Genomic DNA, 16,996 nt, shown 5'->3' on the forward strand with positions numbered 1-16,996 from the left:
TCAGCATAAACACAAACACTGCCGTTTTTTTACGTGCTTGATCACTCCTGCCTTGTTAACTATGTATTGGTTTTGTCATTCACAGTTTCCGGTCAGCTGAGTGAAAAACACTATGCCAGTAAGTGTGGGGAAAAACATTGTGCCTGACTGTGGGAAATTTAGTTTTGATTTGTTTTGAGAGATCCGACTGGTTGCTTTTTGCTATGCTTGGGAATATTTCATCTCTCAGTGCGCCGTAGACTCTTGTAATATTTTCACAAAAACTATTTCAAAAGATAACCCCCAAAAGAAAACTAACCACCCAGCTGTTATCAATACCAAAACTCAGAATTATATCATTCTGGAGCAAAACTGGAAAATAAATATATATTACATTTTTACTTAATAAAGGTACAATATTTTGGGTAGACATTTAAATATGTCTACCCAAAATATTGTGTGTGCCTCAAAAAGCACAATAGTGGTATAATTGGTTATGAAATTCTCGTAATCCAAGAAATTAGCCTGCCGATGGTGGCCATACATTGCTGTATTCCAGCACTGTGGAGGCAGCGAGGGTTGGTGGACCGCACACAGATGTTACAGAACTCCCTGACTGTGGGCGTCGAGGTGCTGCTATACCCTGGCTTGCCAGAAGAAGGCGCGACAAGAAAAACATGGACTCCACCTTTTCCATCTGTACATTGCATGTGTTGTTGAGCCAACACCATCTGACACAGACAATTAGTAAGGTTTGTCACGTAAACAAAACGTGCCAATTAGTTACTACTTCAGCACACCGGTGTGTTGGAGAGTAAAGGCACAACATTTACAATTTGAGTACGATGTTTCGCAGGTAATTACAACCAGCTTAATCGGGCGATTAATATTTACGTGATTTAACCCCTAAAAAACACGTTTATTATTAATAATTTTCATTAATGCAACAGGATTTGTATGATGAGCCAAATAATGCTGGCAGATCTACAGGATGGCCCAATAGTTAATTTCCCGAAATATAAATACGGAATTAATTTCTCACTAAACTAATTTAGACCACCTTGTACAATAATGTTCATTATTTACCTAAGAAATCCTGACTGAGTCTCAAAACTCCTTGAGGATGTTTTGGCGATGTTAATTTTTTCACAAATGAGAGTTTGGGATTCATGTGAGAGGACACCAGGGAACTCTACAGCCTGTGATCAGGAGCGAGAAACACACACCTGCCTGGTTCGGAAGGTGTTCTGCAAAATATTTTGAAGGGATGATTGAATGATGTAACAAAATCAATGATTTACAGGGCCAGATTAAGGTTTTTGTAGGCCCTGGGCACTTCTGTTTCGTAGGCCTTCAGTGACAACTTTCTACAGTTGCTACTGCTGCTGCCCCATGTTACTGCTACCGCCGCTGTCACTCCGCTTGTTTCGCACGGTACTTCGTCCAGGTGCTGTACAGACGTCATTACTGATACACGTATTATGTAGGATGTGCCCTAAATTGATGGGAGCGTGCTGCGTGCCACAGATAACATTGACGTGACTTTGCTTCTTTGTACACTGTGCCTATCCTTGCTATACAAATATATCTATTCAAGAAGATATCCTGGTTACATTTTATTTCTTATCATACATACAAACAAAAAACGTGGTAAAAATGTGTCTTCGTAAGCCCTTTAGTTTTTGTAGGCCCTTAAGTATTTGTAGGCACTGGGCACAGTGCCTACTGTACCCACTGTACCGATTGGATAATATGGCCCTGATGATTTATCGTCGAGACACGAATAAGCAAATTGTAACAGGTTGTATGTAACTATAAAGACATTGCTGGCATCCTTTTAATGGCTTGCAATATTTATGACGTTTTGGAAACTGTCGTGATGAATGCAAATGTGGGCCACCTTCACAGAAGTGTGACCAGTTCCTGGAGCTGAAAGCTGTCATCTGTAAAAAAATAAATGCAAGTACAATGGACAGACATGTACAGGGGCAATCATGAAGCAATATTTTAAAAGTCTTTGCACTATACAGTAATACCTTGGATTGCGAGCATGATTCGTTCCGGAAACGTGCTCGTAATCCAAAGCACTCGTATATCAAAGCGAATTTCCCCATAGGAAATAATGGAAACTCCGATGATTCGTTCCACAACCCTAAAAATATCCATGTAAAAATTATTAATGCAAAATACCTTTTTATATTTTTCTTATTTAAATTTAATATAAAGTAATCAAATGTATTAATTTAATTTAATCGTGGCTGGTGTGAGGGAGACGAGAGAGAGGAGGAGGAGGGTTATTGTGTAGGACAACTTTCACTGTCACTAACAGAATCACTGGCATCTGTTGGCTCACTGGAATCTTTTTATTTTTGTGCGACTTTAACAAGGAACCTATCCAATGACACTTGCTTTTGCCTCCTTTTGAGGATTTCATGGGGGGCATTGTTGCAGTACAGTTACTAAAGAACAGTCACTACACTTGGACAAAAATAACAAAAATGCTTTACGCACACACACGTGGTCACAACACTATACTGTAGTAAACACTATAGTACTGTAGTAAACAGTATACACGTGGTCACAACACTATAGTACTGTAGTAAACAGTATACACGTGGTCACAACACTATAGTACTGTAGTAAACAGTATACACGTGGTCACAACACTATAGTACTATAGTAAACAGTATACGCTCGCACGCATGTTGACTATACGAGTGAGGCACGCCGACTTGAGACCGAGCATGGGAGATGATTACCCACAATCCCGCAGCGAGACAGAGAGAAGAACCATCGGCTCAGTTGTCATCACGTGACGCTCGGCAGACAAAGCGTACACGTACACTACTCGTATTGCAAGACCTCGCTCGTTTATCAAATTAATATTTATTTAAAGTTTTTGCTCGTCTTGCAAAACACTCGCAGACCAAGTGACTCTCAATCCAAGGTTTTACTGTATTTACAAATTGTTCACTCGTTTTTTTTCTCTCTCTCTCACATGGCAGTCTACTGGAGAGAACTCGTCAAGTTATGGAAGGATTTTCAGGAAGCTTTGAAGAGTAAGTCCTGCCCATTGCACCCTCACACCCAGCGAGACGCAAACATCAATCGTTGTCTTCCTCCTCCTCCCTCCTGCTCACATGAGCAATGTTGAGAATACCGGTGTCTAACACGTTACCGTGGTGGGGACGAGACTAACCATAGTACGGCATTGTTGATGCTTCACGAACCTGCATCAAGCTAACACCTGTCCCCTCCCACTTGCTCTTGTGCGCGGTACAGATTTGTAACTTTAACTCTTAATGCGTTCATCCATAAGAGGTTTTCGTTTGGTATAGGCGAAACGTCGTACTCGAATTGTAGATGTTGTGGGTTTACTCTTCAACACACCGGTTATTGCTGAGCTAGTAACTGACACGTTTGTTTACGTGGCAAACCTTACTAATTAGCTGTGTTGGGTGGTGCTGGTGGTGGGAGTAACGACACATTTATATTCACGATCTAACCCAGAAAACCTCTTATGTATATTGGTCGCGAAAGCCCACATATTAAACTTAATGTATCCATGTTCGATTCCTTGTGACCCTAATGCAAGTTTGTCAAATCTTTCTTCCTCTGTCCACCGAGCGGTAGGCATGGGGACACACCATAATCAGTCGATCAGCACGTCCAATACGGTGTGGCAAAGTGTGGATATTCCTGTCTCTGGCCACCTTGGAAGAGTAGGCCTAATACTCTGTAGACGGGATCTCTATACCTCGAGTGGAGGCCCTTTAGCCAGCAGTGGCATGAGCAGGACACTTTCACCCTTACCTGGTTACACTCTCTGTGTGTGGTGGTGATGTATGGGATTTGTGACTGTGTTGTTAAGCAACTAACGCGAATATAATTTAACTAACCGTTAGGTTTTGTCCTTTCCTTTTTGTTTTTCAGCTTCGAAGGAACCGTCATGCCCTGTCTGTGGTAAGATTGTGTACACCTGTATATATGTTGGCGATTCTTTAAGACGGTATGGGTGCCGTGACTGCGTCTTCATAAGCTTATCACATGAGACAGTATGCATACGTGTGTGCGCATGTGTGCGTGTGTGCGTCAGGGGAGCGGTAGCTTAGCGGTTAGCGCACTGCGCTGCGAACCTGGCGACCCGAGTTCGATTCTTGCTCACGGCCAATACCAGTGATGATGATCTGAACCTGTCCTGGGCCTCCTCTAGGTCGACTCCCCTTTGTGTGCCATGCCGTGCCGGCCTTCATAGGTGCTCGAACTTTGTATTTGTGTATGTGCGTGCGCGCATGTGTGCATGTGCCCGTGTGCGTGGACAATTTATGAGGCCAAAAAGGTCCTAGCGTTATTCCGGAAATGTGAGCGAGCGCTACCGACTGTCGGCTTCAGCATCACGCTCGTTCAAGCACGTCAACGATGACGTCACCATGCACTTGATAATGGCGCTTGCCCAACATTCTAACATTGTCATGACAAATGTTTACTTTTGAATGCAACACTTTCCCCCCGGCTTTTATCCGGAAAACCTGCACCAACTTCACATGTACAGGCTAAACCTGCTGACAATTGACCAAATACAGTTGATCCTCGATTATCCGGCAGCTTCCCACATTATCCGGCAGTCCCGGGCCGATTTGGCAAAACCCCTCCAGAGGCACCGTTTGGCGTGACAAAAAAGGTAGCTATGCTTGATTTCATTGTGAAATATCATATACGGTACATTATACACTACATACATACAACTTAAACAATGAAAATGCTTCATGTGTATACTCCAGTCTTCGAGATTAGAGTGGTAAGTACGGTACAGTAAATAGTCACTTTTTTTATTAGGATTTTTATTTTAGAGTAGGATATTTATGCAAATGTTATGTAGTAAACAAATTTAAAACGCAAAAGCACATGCACAACACCGAAAAACACAGCGTGCAAAAATAAGCAATTTTAAATAGTGATTTGACTATCCGGCGTTTTTGAAAACCCGGCGCCCCCTGCCCCCCGAAGCCACCGGATAATCGATGATCTACTGTAATATTCTAACTGAATAATATAATGAAGGATTACCTGAAAGTAAAACCCAATTTTAACGAAGTCGTGGCGTGACGGCAGCACAGCAACGTATCGAGGAGTCAACTCGTGTTGAGCTCTTGAGTGTTCTCAACTCACGTGCAGGCACAGTCTCCAAGTGCGCTTGTTTCCTGCCAAACGGTCTTGCGTGGAATTGGCCAAACATCTAAATGTAGGGCCCTGCTCAACAACAGTTTTGTTTTTAGTCTTATCCTGAACGTAACAGACTGCTTGGAGTCATCACATGTCGCTTATTTCGACCTTAAACTCGCTCACCGTGTTCTAAATGCAATTGCTTGACACACTCGACTGGGCAAGTAAACGTTTATCATTCTTATCGTGTGGGTGTCGCGGCGGTTCGGGCAGTGCCACGAACCCCACTGTCTGAGTTTGATCGCTGGTCATGCGTAACGTCACCGGTGGGTGACATCCAAACCGATCCTGATGCCACGACCGAAACCTAATCCCCCCCACGGTCACCAACTCGCATTGAACGGTGTGACGAGTAAATGGTCAAACCACGTGACCGACATTCCTGCAGGAAATGTACGTGTCTAGTTCGTTGTCCTTCCAGCACCTCCCGATTAGCACGGTTGGCTATGTACGGTGCGAAAGCAGTTCAACATGCGTACAAATTGGTTTCATATTTTTATCTCTATTTGAGAAAAAAAGCGAATAAAGTCAATCAAAAAGGTGATAAATGGAACTTCGTAGCGTTTACATTTGCCGCTACTGAAAATGCACGTGACATCTGGTTCCATCACGTGAACTTTCGTGACCCCAATATTCCCTGCAATCTGCAGACATCAACAGCCTTTTAACTCCGTCCATGTGTTTTTTTTGTCCGCAGAACCCACGTATATATCTGCCCTGCGCTGCGAATCCTGCCAGAAAGAGAATAAGGAAGTCTGCCTGTCTTATTGCGAACGTACGTCATCCTGGAGTTATAACGTCAGGAATGCCTCACTGCGTGCAATTTATATCACTCCTAAAATTTGACTCTCGTAAAATCTGTCGCGTTGTCCTTGCAATCCAAGTATGATGAATCGAAGTATTCATTTTACTCATTAACATCGATGCATCGTTCCATGCATGTGCAATGGCTTGAGATGCTCAATTTGCATAACTAGGCAGGGGTAGAGCAACAAGCAGAAACATTGTAGGAACATATTCTTGGTTCATATTCTTGGTTCTTTCGGTAAAGTCACGTTGAAGGGAAACAATAAAATAATAAAATATATAAATCAAAAATATTCTTGGTTCTTTCGGTAAAGTCACGTTGAAGGGAAACAATAAAATAATAAAATATATATAAATAAAAAATATTCTTGGTTCTTTCGGTAAAGTCACGTAGAAGGGAAAAAGAAAATAATAAAAAATATATATTATATTATTATTTTATTGTTTCCCTTCTACGTGACTTTACCGAAAGAACCAAGAATATGAATCCCTGCAGTCACGAAAGCTTCAAATCAAAATTGTAGGAACAATGAATTTCGCTCGCACTGTGGTGATGTCAGCGCAGTAAAAGTGTCACCATGCCATTACTAAGTCTCCATATCAAGCCGAGTAAAAAAGACGATACACTTTACAGGCACTTCGTTGTCTTCTGAATTGTTTTCCTGGTGCACTCTGGGCATTATTGTCAGGAGGCAGAGAAACCCTTCAAAAATGTCACAGCAGAGCAACCTCACGAGTGTGAGAATGGCCAAAAAAGATTTGCTCACAACTTCTGCATGGAGCCCTTCAAGCAGCGCTGTCCAGAGTGCTGCTGCCGGCTCGTATCACCCGACGCTTCTGCCTTAAACATTGCTGATGTTTGTGTTTAGTTTGTTGTCCTTCCCCCCCCGCCCGCCGCACCTCCGATTAGCACGGTGGCTACGTTACGGTGTGAAAGAAGTTCAACGTAGATACAGCCATTGCACATTGCTGCCAGGGATACGTGTAAATTCACTCTGATAGGTTTTTACAAAAAGCAATGATGTAAAAATGTTCGAGGATTGTTTTAAAAGTCTCTAAACGTCACTAACTCACCTGCGCGTGTATGCATGTATGTGTTACAGGAAGTGGGGAGCGGTAGTGTAGCGGTTAGCGTGCTGCGCTATGAACCCGGCGACCCGAGTTCGATTCCCGCTCACGGCCAAAACCTGTGACGATTATCTGAACCGGTCCCGGGCCTCCTCTAGATCGACTCAGCCTCAAATGAGTACCTGGTGCGGTGTGTAAACATTGCCACTAGGGAGACGAAGGCGGTCGGGCGTGGTGCTGGCCACCCACCCCCTCGTGTACCGTTACCGGCCTTCATAGGTGCTCGCTAACAGCACTTGCCCCGACAGTCTGTTAAGGCTACACGGGGGACCTTTATCTTTGTCTTTGTGTTACAGGAACTATTTTGGAAAAGCAACGGCGAGCACCTTTGGAGGTTCTGGACGACGTCGATCCCGACGTCATCCCAGAGCCGGACTACGACCCTGAGTTTGAGCCCACGAAGACCAGCGTGATTGCACTGATCGTGATCGTGCCAGCCATGCTATGCTTAATCGTCTTCTGCATCGGTGAGCCTTTAGCTTGTTCCTCCAGATAGCAGAGCCGTTTTTAACAAGTAGAGTCCTCTGCAGATCATCGTAGGAGATGTGTATATGTTGAATTTCTTTCACACATTTCCGTAGCCAACAGTGCTAATCGGAGGGGCGGGGTAAAGGACACCAAACTAAACACAACAACGAGCAGTTTCTTAAAGAAATTAGTTTTCAATCTCTTAAGATCTAGAGAGACACAGAGACACGTTTACAAACACTTTGAGAGACACGAAGGACACAGACAGCTATAGACACGGACAGTGTCAGACACGTACAAAGATACACGTGGAAAGATGCAGGCAGAGATTGACCCGGAGAAAAACCCACACATGCACAAATAGATAACTACAGATACTTACATGCATGTGCATTTAGTGGCTCACACTAACCCGTTTACTCCCTTGTCCCCTTTTATGTTCAGTAATGTGCTTCACGCGAAATAAAAAATCAACGACTGCCCCCGACATGGAAAAGGGATTGGACGCTGCGGAAGAGCAGAACCGACAGGAGCCCGATGTGAAGATGCCTGGGCATCCAACGAAGCCTGCCCGGGAAAATCACACCAAAAAAGCCGGCGCACACAAAGCATCCCGCGATGGACCAAAGAAATAAAGGCCACGCAAATGAAAGTGCGGGCAGTCCCCCGACTTACGAACGGGTTCCTTATTCCTGAGGCCTGTTCAAAAGTCAAACTGTTCGGGTTCACAAATAAAGACAGATACACACATGCGCGCACACTCACTTTCACACACACACATATGCTGGAGTTTGCAGGGATTGTGTGGTGCCACGGCCTCGAAGCCACTCTGCAAACTCCGCGGCCACACACTGAATACACAGCGCACACACGTAGTGTCCTGGCGTGGGATTGCTTGGCACAACGGGTTTTAATCCGAAGGGTTCCTATGAGGAAAGTCCCACGGTTTCCCGGTGCCAGGGGATTGGCCGACCCTCGCAGGACAAGTCACATCGCGGTGCCCCTGAGTTGGCTTAATAGTGTATGGGCGCAAAAAGATTACCGGGCCAGCCGCGATGAGTCATACACGACATCTGGGAAGCCGGGGTGGAAAAAGCGAGAAAGGCAGTGTGTATTCGCCACTCATTCGCCACTATGAGGCCGTGTTAGGCAAGGCTTTCTCGTCCTCTTCCCTCCGCCTCTCACAGCGTCCGTGTGATGCCGCGAGTACGGCTACGAGGTACATGGTAGGACGCTTGGGTGAGCAGGAGCGCAGATGGCAGTAGGCCTAGGCTTTTCTCGCAAGATACTCCCCCCGGTAGTGCCGACTGGGCAGCTTTAAGGGATTGTGGTTTGCGCCGAGAATAAAAAATTAGCACAGACCGTCGATGGTGTGGTGTCTGCAATTTCTGTGTGGAGCGACTCCGTGTGCAAGCCGAGTCCTCGGTGGCGGTGGGGGAACATGCGGCGAGAGTGAACGCGGGGTGGTGACCGCGGGATCGTCACCATGTCTTGCACGAGTGAGGTAATCGCTCAGGTGTGAGCGCGCTCGCAGGTAATAGCGCGCTCCACGGCCCCTCTAATAGTGGCAGCTGTGGTGTGCACGGGCGTGTATTTTAACCCCGTGTGGCTCTGAGGCCAGCAGCGTGAGCATCGGGGGCCCCCGTCACTCGCTCAGCGGGGGCCTGGCGGGAGTTGACCGACGCGGTGGAGGAAGGAGCGCACGGGCGGACTTCGCGCCCCACCTGCCCGGCGAGGGTGGCAGGGTGGACGTCAGGGTGGACGTCAGGGTGGATGTCGTGCCCCACCTGCCCAGCGAGGGTGGCAGGGTGGACGTCAGGGTGGACGTCGCGCCCCACAATCGCTACCTGTGACCCTGCTTGCCCGCTGTCTTGCTTTATGTGTTTAGATGGTACGGTGCCATTTTTGTTCACGTAGCGAAGCACTCTGTATAGGCATCTGATAGTAAATTATTGGCATTGTTTATTTTTGTGATTCTGCTATGTTAACTCATAACATTTTTACGTTGCTATTTTTGACATTTCTTCCCTCAGTCTTAGTTTGAATTTGACATTGAATTTGTGATGTGACTACTAGCTAATTAAGTGCTAAATTACTGCACGGGACGGTTATCGACTTATGTACTGGTTCCGTTCCTCAGACCCGTTCGCATCCGGAACTGTTCGTAAGTTGTAATCAGGTACCTACAATATTGAAAGTACATATAGGACAGTTTTACAAAATATGTTAAAGTTCACCAAAAGGTAAGCATTGTGAAACTCAATAATAATACTGAAAAGTAAATGAAACATTAAGTCCTGACGTTGACTTGCTTGTCGGAAGGGGGACCACCTCCCAATTGCACACAGACACGCACACAAACACAGACACGCACACAGACACGCACACAACGACGATCCCACGTATCCCCAAAACAGGCTGTTCTGGCAAGTGCTGCTCGCAAGCACCGCCGATTAAGGCCGGCACGGCACACAAAGGGAGTGGGTGGTCAGCACCACGCCCGGCCGCCTTTGTCTCCCCCTAGTGGCGGTGTTTACACAGCCCACCAGGTACAGGAACACCTTGCATTTTCGTCTGGTGAGAGACCAGAACCATGGACGACTGTAAAAATAGAGAGCCTTTATATCTAGCTTGCACATTTAATTTTGGCCGGCGAGAAACGCACGTGCAAATAACGACAGTAAATATATAACACGTACGTGCGAAACCTAACTAAACAGAAATAAAAGAAACAAAAATAAACGTAAGAATAAGTTAACAAAACTTAAATAAATAAACACTATCACCACGCTTGGGGCCCATTATGAATATGTTGTGTGGTGAATGACGACTCGGAGGCAGGTTTCCAAATAAAGTTATAAAAACAATGTAGCAGTGATCTTAGGGGCCGTCCATGAATGACGTCACACGATTTTGGATGATTTTTGACCCCCCCTAGCACCACGGTGTTACAAAAAGTCAGACCCCCCCCCCCTCAAATATGACGTCACAAAGCTCTGCCCTCCCCCCCCCAACAACTAAAACATGCTTCAAATCGCTTTAAACTATTGTCATTGTAGTGCGTATTTAATGTGGCGCTGCACTCTGATGTTGTAGGAGAAAACATTTATTAAAAAGTATATGTAATAAAGTAGAACGTGTTGTCTATATGTATTTAAAGTTGCGCATTTTTATGTGACGTCACATTTCTCACCCCCCCCCTCGTCCCAATCGTCACAAATGTCTGACCCCCCCCCAGGTGCGTGACGTCATTTATGGACGGCCCCATACCAGGCGAGGTAGTTAACATCTCCTAGCCACCCCAGCGCCCACACACCACGGATCTTCCTACGTAAAATAGTCGGGCGATAGGCTAAACGGGACCATCCGTGTAACAATTTAAATAGAAACTTAAACTATAACGAACGAGATGGGAGAGACGGCACGTACCCCCGCTGACGTCACGCCTGCGGTTAACTGTCGGCAAATGACATCATGTTATGCTGCAACGATGACGTCATCGCGCAGATGTTATCCATTAAGTGGGGCCGGCGCGGGGTGAGTGAAACGCGAGCGACTCACCCCTCACTCACCTCGCGAGCGACTCACCACTCACCCTCACCTCGCGGGCGACTCACCCCTCACTCACCTCGCGAGCGACTCACCCCTCACCCTCACCTCGCGGGCGACTCACCCCTCACCCTGACCACGCGGGCGACTCACCCCTCACCCTCACCTCGCGGGCGACTCACCCCTCACCCTCACCTCGCGGGCGACTCACCACTCACTCACCTCGCGAGCGACTCACCCTCACCTCGCGAGCGACTCACCCCTCACTCACCTCGCGAGCGACTCACCCCTCACCTCGCGGGCGACTCACCCCTCACCCTCACCTCGCGGGCGACTCACCCCTCACCCTCATCTCGCGGGCGACTCACCACTCACTCACCTCGCGGGCGACTCACCACTCACTCACCTCGCGGGCGACTCACCCCTCACTCACCTCGCGGGCGACTCACCCTCACCTCGCGAGCGACTCACCCCTCACACTCACCTCGCGGGCGACTCACCCCTCACACTCACCTCGTGGGCGACTCACCCCTCACTCACCTCGCGGGCGACTCACCCCTCACTCACCTCGCGGGCGACTCACCCCTCACCCTCACCTCGCGGGTGACTCACCCCTCACTCACCTCGCGGGCGACTCACCCCTCACTCACCTCGCGGGCGACTCACCCCTCACCTCGCGGGTGACTCGTTGCTGAGTAAACCCACAACATTTGCAATTGCAGTACGACGTTTCGCCAGTAATTTCCACCAGCCTCATCAGGCGACAGCCAGATACGTGGAGAAATCCTGTTTCGTTCTTAAATATGTGGATAATATTGGTCACGAAAGCCTTCGTGTTAAACGTAACTATAGTGCTATCATGGCACGGATAATTTGGTTGTGTTCCTCATTAGCAAAGGTTCAAGCGTGGCAAAGGTCAGAAAGCCCAGAACACAGAGTGCAGGTTTGTGTCTTCAAGTATAAAGCCTGTCACGCTTCTTCCTTGAAGCAACTCGTATCAGTTTAAAGTTGTGCAAAGTCAAATGGGCCCTTAGAATTTGTCGTGACAGCAGTGAGTGCCGAAGGAAATGGGTTGGACTGTACGCATGCTTTGGTGTGTGCAGTTTTTGACTATCAAACGCTGTGCTTGAGAACACGGGTTTTTTTTGTCTCCAGCTGGGAACTGTGATTTTAATTCGGGACCTCACCATCGCTCGCTTATCTCTCATACACAGGGCATTGCTTTAGACCCGAAGCCACCTCTCACCCTCCTTTGTGCCGTTTCAAGGAGCCGTGTCACCAGTTTCAAGTGTTATTTTCTTTCACCAGGTTTAGAACTCAAACAAGATACCAGGATGAATCTTAACTTACAAAAGCGACCTATTTGTTTTGGTAATATCCCGTCTCTTCAGTTGAAGTCTACCGTTGCCGTGCGTGCGAGTTTAATTTGGTTTTATTTTTGTCTTCGCAGACCGTGTCGTTTGCCTTCCTTTGGGGGTGGAGGCGACGCAGAGGAACAATATTTTATTCTGCAGCCCCTGGCCCTCAGGTGACTGGCGCATGAGACTCCTGGCTGTGGTGATGTCACGGGTGAGGTGCTGTGGCCGCCCAATAGGTATTGAGCATGCAGCCAAAGCGGTGGAGCCAGCAGAAAAGGTGACATCATTTAAAATATAACATTTGGTGTTGTTTCAATGTCTGAACATTTTTTTCTTAATCTCTCTGCAACCGGCACCAAGTCATGAGACATTTCCTTTTGGGTACTCTATTAGAAAAACTTGGGGTCCCCTCATCTCCCGCATCTCACTGATGAAGCCCAGTCATCATACGGCTGTGTGCGTAATGTCATAGGTAAAATGCAATACAGTGAAAACCTTGGATTGCGAGTAAATTGGTCTGCGAGCGTTTTGCAAGACGAGCAAAATTTTTAAATAAATATTAATTTGATAAATGAGCGAGGTCTTGCAATGCGAGTACTGCACGTGTACGCTTTGTACTGCCGAGCGTTACGTGATCACAACTGATATACGAGTGCTTTGGATTACAAACACGTTTCCAGAACGAATTATGCTCGCAATCCAAGGTTTTACTGTATTTTAAAATAATTAGAAGAAAAAACCCCATAAACCTTTTACAAACAGTCAATGCCGTTGCTACCACCACATCTCACAAACCCACTGTCACGGTCAATGCTGTTGATTCTGTATCTCACCATTCTTCATTCTGCCAGATCCTGCAGCACAGTCAATGCCTGACCCTCCAAGTCTTATTTACAATATTATCCCACCAACTGGGCGTGGGTCTCCCCCTTCATCGCTCACCTCTGGGTGACAACGTCAGTGTCTGTTACAGTAACCTGCCTTCCTCCTCGATCCAGCTCAAGCTGCTCAACGTCACTCGGATTATTACTTGGTGCACTCTGACCAAAGAGTAGAGAGACTTGTGATCATTTCGTAACATTTTCTGGCCATGCTGCAGGATGTCTTCGGCAATTGCTGATTGCTGTCACTCAGCTGCATTATATCTGAGTCTGTTTACTAAAAAATGAAATATTCATTTATAATGGAGAAATCCGATGAGCTATGAAGCTCTTTTTTTACAGATGTCCAGTAGGGGCGGGTAAAGACGTTACAGCAACAAACAGTACAAAGACACGTGATAGTAGTTCATAGTACAAGAAAGGTAAATAAATAACCAAAACACAAACAAATAAAACTAAACCATCCCCATCCTACCAGGCAAAGCCCACTGAGGTATTCACTTATTTTTCATATATCTGTGACAGGATTTGTTGACACTGTTTTTGATTTGTACGTAAGCACTGTTTATTGTTTGCCCTGTTTGCAGAAAGTTCTGTTGTGGGTTTCGTGTAACATAAAATAAAAATGTTGCCCGTGTTAGTTTGTCGAATGTCCTCTAACTGGCGCCACTGCCGAGGGTCTTCAGCTGTGGTTGTCCTTGTAAAGTGAGCTGCTCTGCTCAGTCGGCCTTCACAGCTAAAATAATGAGGCCCCAGTCGGATTTCAGTCGGAAAAAAATTGCACAATGAATGGGGCGTGAGCCTGGCGCTGGTGCAGATTTTTTTTTTCCCAGATGTTGCGACGAGATGAAACGTACCGCGATCAAAGGTGGTGGCACCCTTGTGCAACTGCACATTAGAAGAGCAGCGAAACTGCTACTAGTTTTTGTTCGTTATTTTTTGGGGGGAGGAAAAACAAGTTACGTTTGAATTTTTGCAACGTTTACAATTGGGTGGAAACGGCTACATCGAAACAACAATACATTGCCCTGATATGGGAATGTGGCTGATAAGACATGACATACACACAGCCTGTTTGATGTATGGCATCTCGTTATTATTTTTGGCATTCAATGTGGGATATGGTTTTCGGAAATTCATTTTTCAACTGTCCACATTGCTGCTGATGTGTGCTCGATTCCTCCTTGCCAGTCGCTCACAATCAACCGCTCGTCGCGAGCAGCATTCATTGGAGGGGAAGCATAAATGGCCTTACCACTTTTGTCGTCATGACAAACATGCTTATGACCTTGTAAAATGCATTGTGAATCTCCGCAGGCTCTCACCCGAATTCGTTCAAATTGCATTCGAACGAAAGTTGCGTGCGTGCGTGTGCGCGCGTGTGTGTGGAGTGTGCAGGTGACGGAAGTGAAATCCAAAGATAAAAACATTGCGGCTGCAATGGAAGGCAACAATCTGACAGTGGAGGAGAAGAAAATTCTGAGAAACCACACAGAGGCCTGTCTGGTGCGTCTCCGTTGTGCTCGTGTGTGATTCTGTTTATGTGCAGGAACAGAGTGGAATCACTGTCAGTTTGACAGCTACAGGCTTAGTGCGGCCTGGAAGCGTATTATTAAATAAAGAAAAATATTCATGTAATACAATCACAATTCTTTATAAGGGAAACAAATACCAATGAATAACAATTGAATGATTACCAATCGATTATATAATTACAATACCCCTCTCCGCCTCAAATCACTGCACCTGAATGAATGAAATGATGACGTCACCCTGCTGCTGCTCTATTTAAGACCGGTGGGCTAAAGTAGTGAATTATTTGTCCTTTGTAAATGTGACACTTTTTTACTGATTGGCCGTGTCGGGTGGTGGAGGGTTACGACACATTTATAAATAACGCGATCTAACCCAAAAACCTTTATTATGGAATCCCTGTGTATGTGTCTCATTCTGTGTGCGTGCGTCTCCTCCGCATGGGGAATGGTAGTGTAGTAGTTTGCGTGCTGCACTACGAATCCGGCAACCCGAGTTCGATCCGCGCTCATGGCCAACACCAGTGATGATTATCTGAATTGGTCCTGGGCCTCCCCTCGGTCGACTCAGCCTCAAATGAGGACCTGATGGGCTGTGTGTAAACACCGCCACTGGGGGAGACAAAGGTGGCCGGGCGTGGTGCTGACCACCCACGCCCTCGTGTACCGTTCCGGGCCTTCATAGGTGCTCACTAACAGCACTTGCCCCTACAGTGTGTTCAGACTATACGGGGCATCTTTGGCATAGGTATTTAGGCACTGCTGCACTACAATATCCTAATGTCTTGTTACTTATTCTCCTTACACACATTACCACTTCTGATCATTTGGCATCTGGACCTGGCTTGGGCCTCTCCCAGTCCCAGTTGGTTAAGCACGATGCATCGCGTCAACTCGTACGACCAAACCACCGAGGAATTCGCCCCAATATTGCGAGGCGCTGAGCTGGGCTGGGCATGGATATTGCTTGGATGGGTGACCACCGTGCATACAATAGGTGCTACAGGCTGCTGAGGACTGCATATTTTTTTAAAAGTAATTTCTTTACCTTTCCTATACACTCATTTTCACTCTCATCGTGTTTTCGTAATTTTTTTGTAACGTTTTGACCCACCCCGACTGAACATCTGTCAAAAATAGCTTCAATAAGTCATCAGATTCCTCCAGTATAAATACATCCATTGATTCTGACATTTTTGGCAAAGGGCAGTGCAACAAAGTTCATTGTACCGTGCTACACTCCGCTGCCTGCGCTCCCCAACGTCACCGACCCCCACTGTGCAGCGTGGTGAAGCACGGTGAAACAACTCCACTGAACCACACAGGGGTGGACACGGGCCCTCGTCCAGCAGTGTGTTGACAAAAGGACTGTACGTGTACAACGTGTCACTGTCGGTAGTGGAGTGGAGAAGCAAAGCCGACGCACTTCCTCAATAGTGTTGCTAAGCTGCCCCCCCCCCCCCCACCTCGTTGTCAAGTGTCTGAGAATCCTTCTCGTGCGCAGGCAGTGGGATGATGCCACAGTCTGTGAGAATGGGCCGCCTGGTTTATTCACATCCGGCCAGAACGCTGTAGTCGGGTGGCTTTTAACGCTGGCCTGGAGCAGGTGCTTGGCTTTGCTAATTCAGCACGAAACACGGGGGGGGTGATGACACGGTCGGTGTCGCCCGTTTGTCAGGAGTGGTGCTACAGTTCCATGGTCATGAGGCCCTAGATCAGTGTTGACTCATTTGCAGAGTCAGGGGATGCACTTTCGCCGACAAGTGTGCGGGCCGCCGCACTGCCTGCAAGGGGGGTGTTTTCACATTTGTGTACCTAGGGGTTGTTCGGGGGCGCCTGTGGCACCCCTCACAACCATTTACGGCCTTCGGCCAGGAATGTCACGAAAAAAATTGCACACGAACGACAGATTTGCGCAAGCACCCGATGCTCCGTTTTGAAGCTTTAAAATTAAACATCTTTGAATTGTATTATGTTTTGAATTAGATAATTTTATTTCTTCATTAAAAGCTTATATCATTTTACATCTGGAATACTTAATTGAAAACGAAATTTCGTGTGAATTTCCTCT

At 46.7% G+C, this 16,996-nt stretch overlaps 1 protein-coding gene and 1 long non-coding RNA gene across 2 annotated transcripts in view; one reads left to right on the forward strand and one right to left on the reverse strand.

The window, feature by feature from the left end:
- The window catches only part of LOC116938952 (ecotropic viral integration site 5 protein homolog), a 583,027-nt gene that overhangs the window by 466,406 nt on the left and 99,625 nt on the right, over window positions 1-16,996 (reverse strand). The gene's annotated exons all lie outside the window — the stretch shown is intronic.
- LOC142913657 (uncharacterized) lies at window positions 10,883-16,949 on the forward strand. The gene is made up of 2 exons (XR_012934868.1): window positions 10,883-11,142; window positions 12,605-16,949. It is a non-coding gene; the product is annotated as an uncharacterized LOC142913657 (long non-coding RNA).

This window comes from Petromyzon marinus, chromosome 5 (assembly GCF_048934315.1).
Source record: "Petromyzon marinus isolate PM22_M1 ecotype Great Lakes invasive population chromosome 5, UKy_Petmar_22M1.pri1.0, whole genome shotgun sequence".
Classification (NCBI taxonomy): Eukaryota; Metazoa; Chordata; class Hyperoartia; order Petromyzontiformes; family Petromyzontidae; genus Petromyzon; species Petromyzon marinus.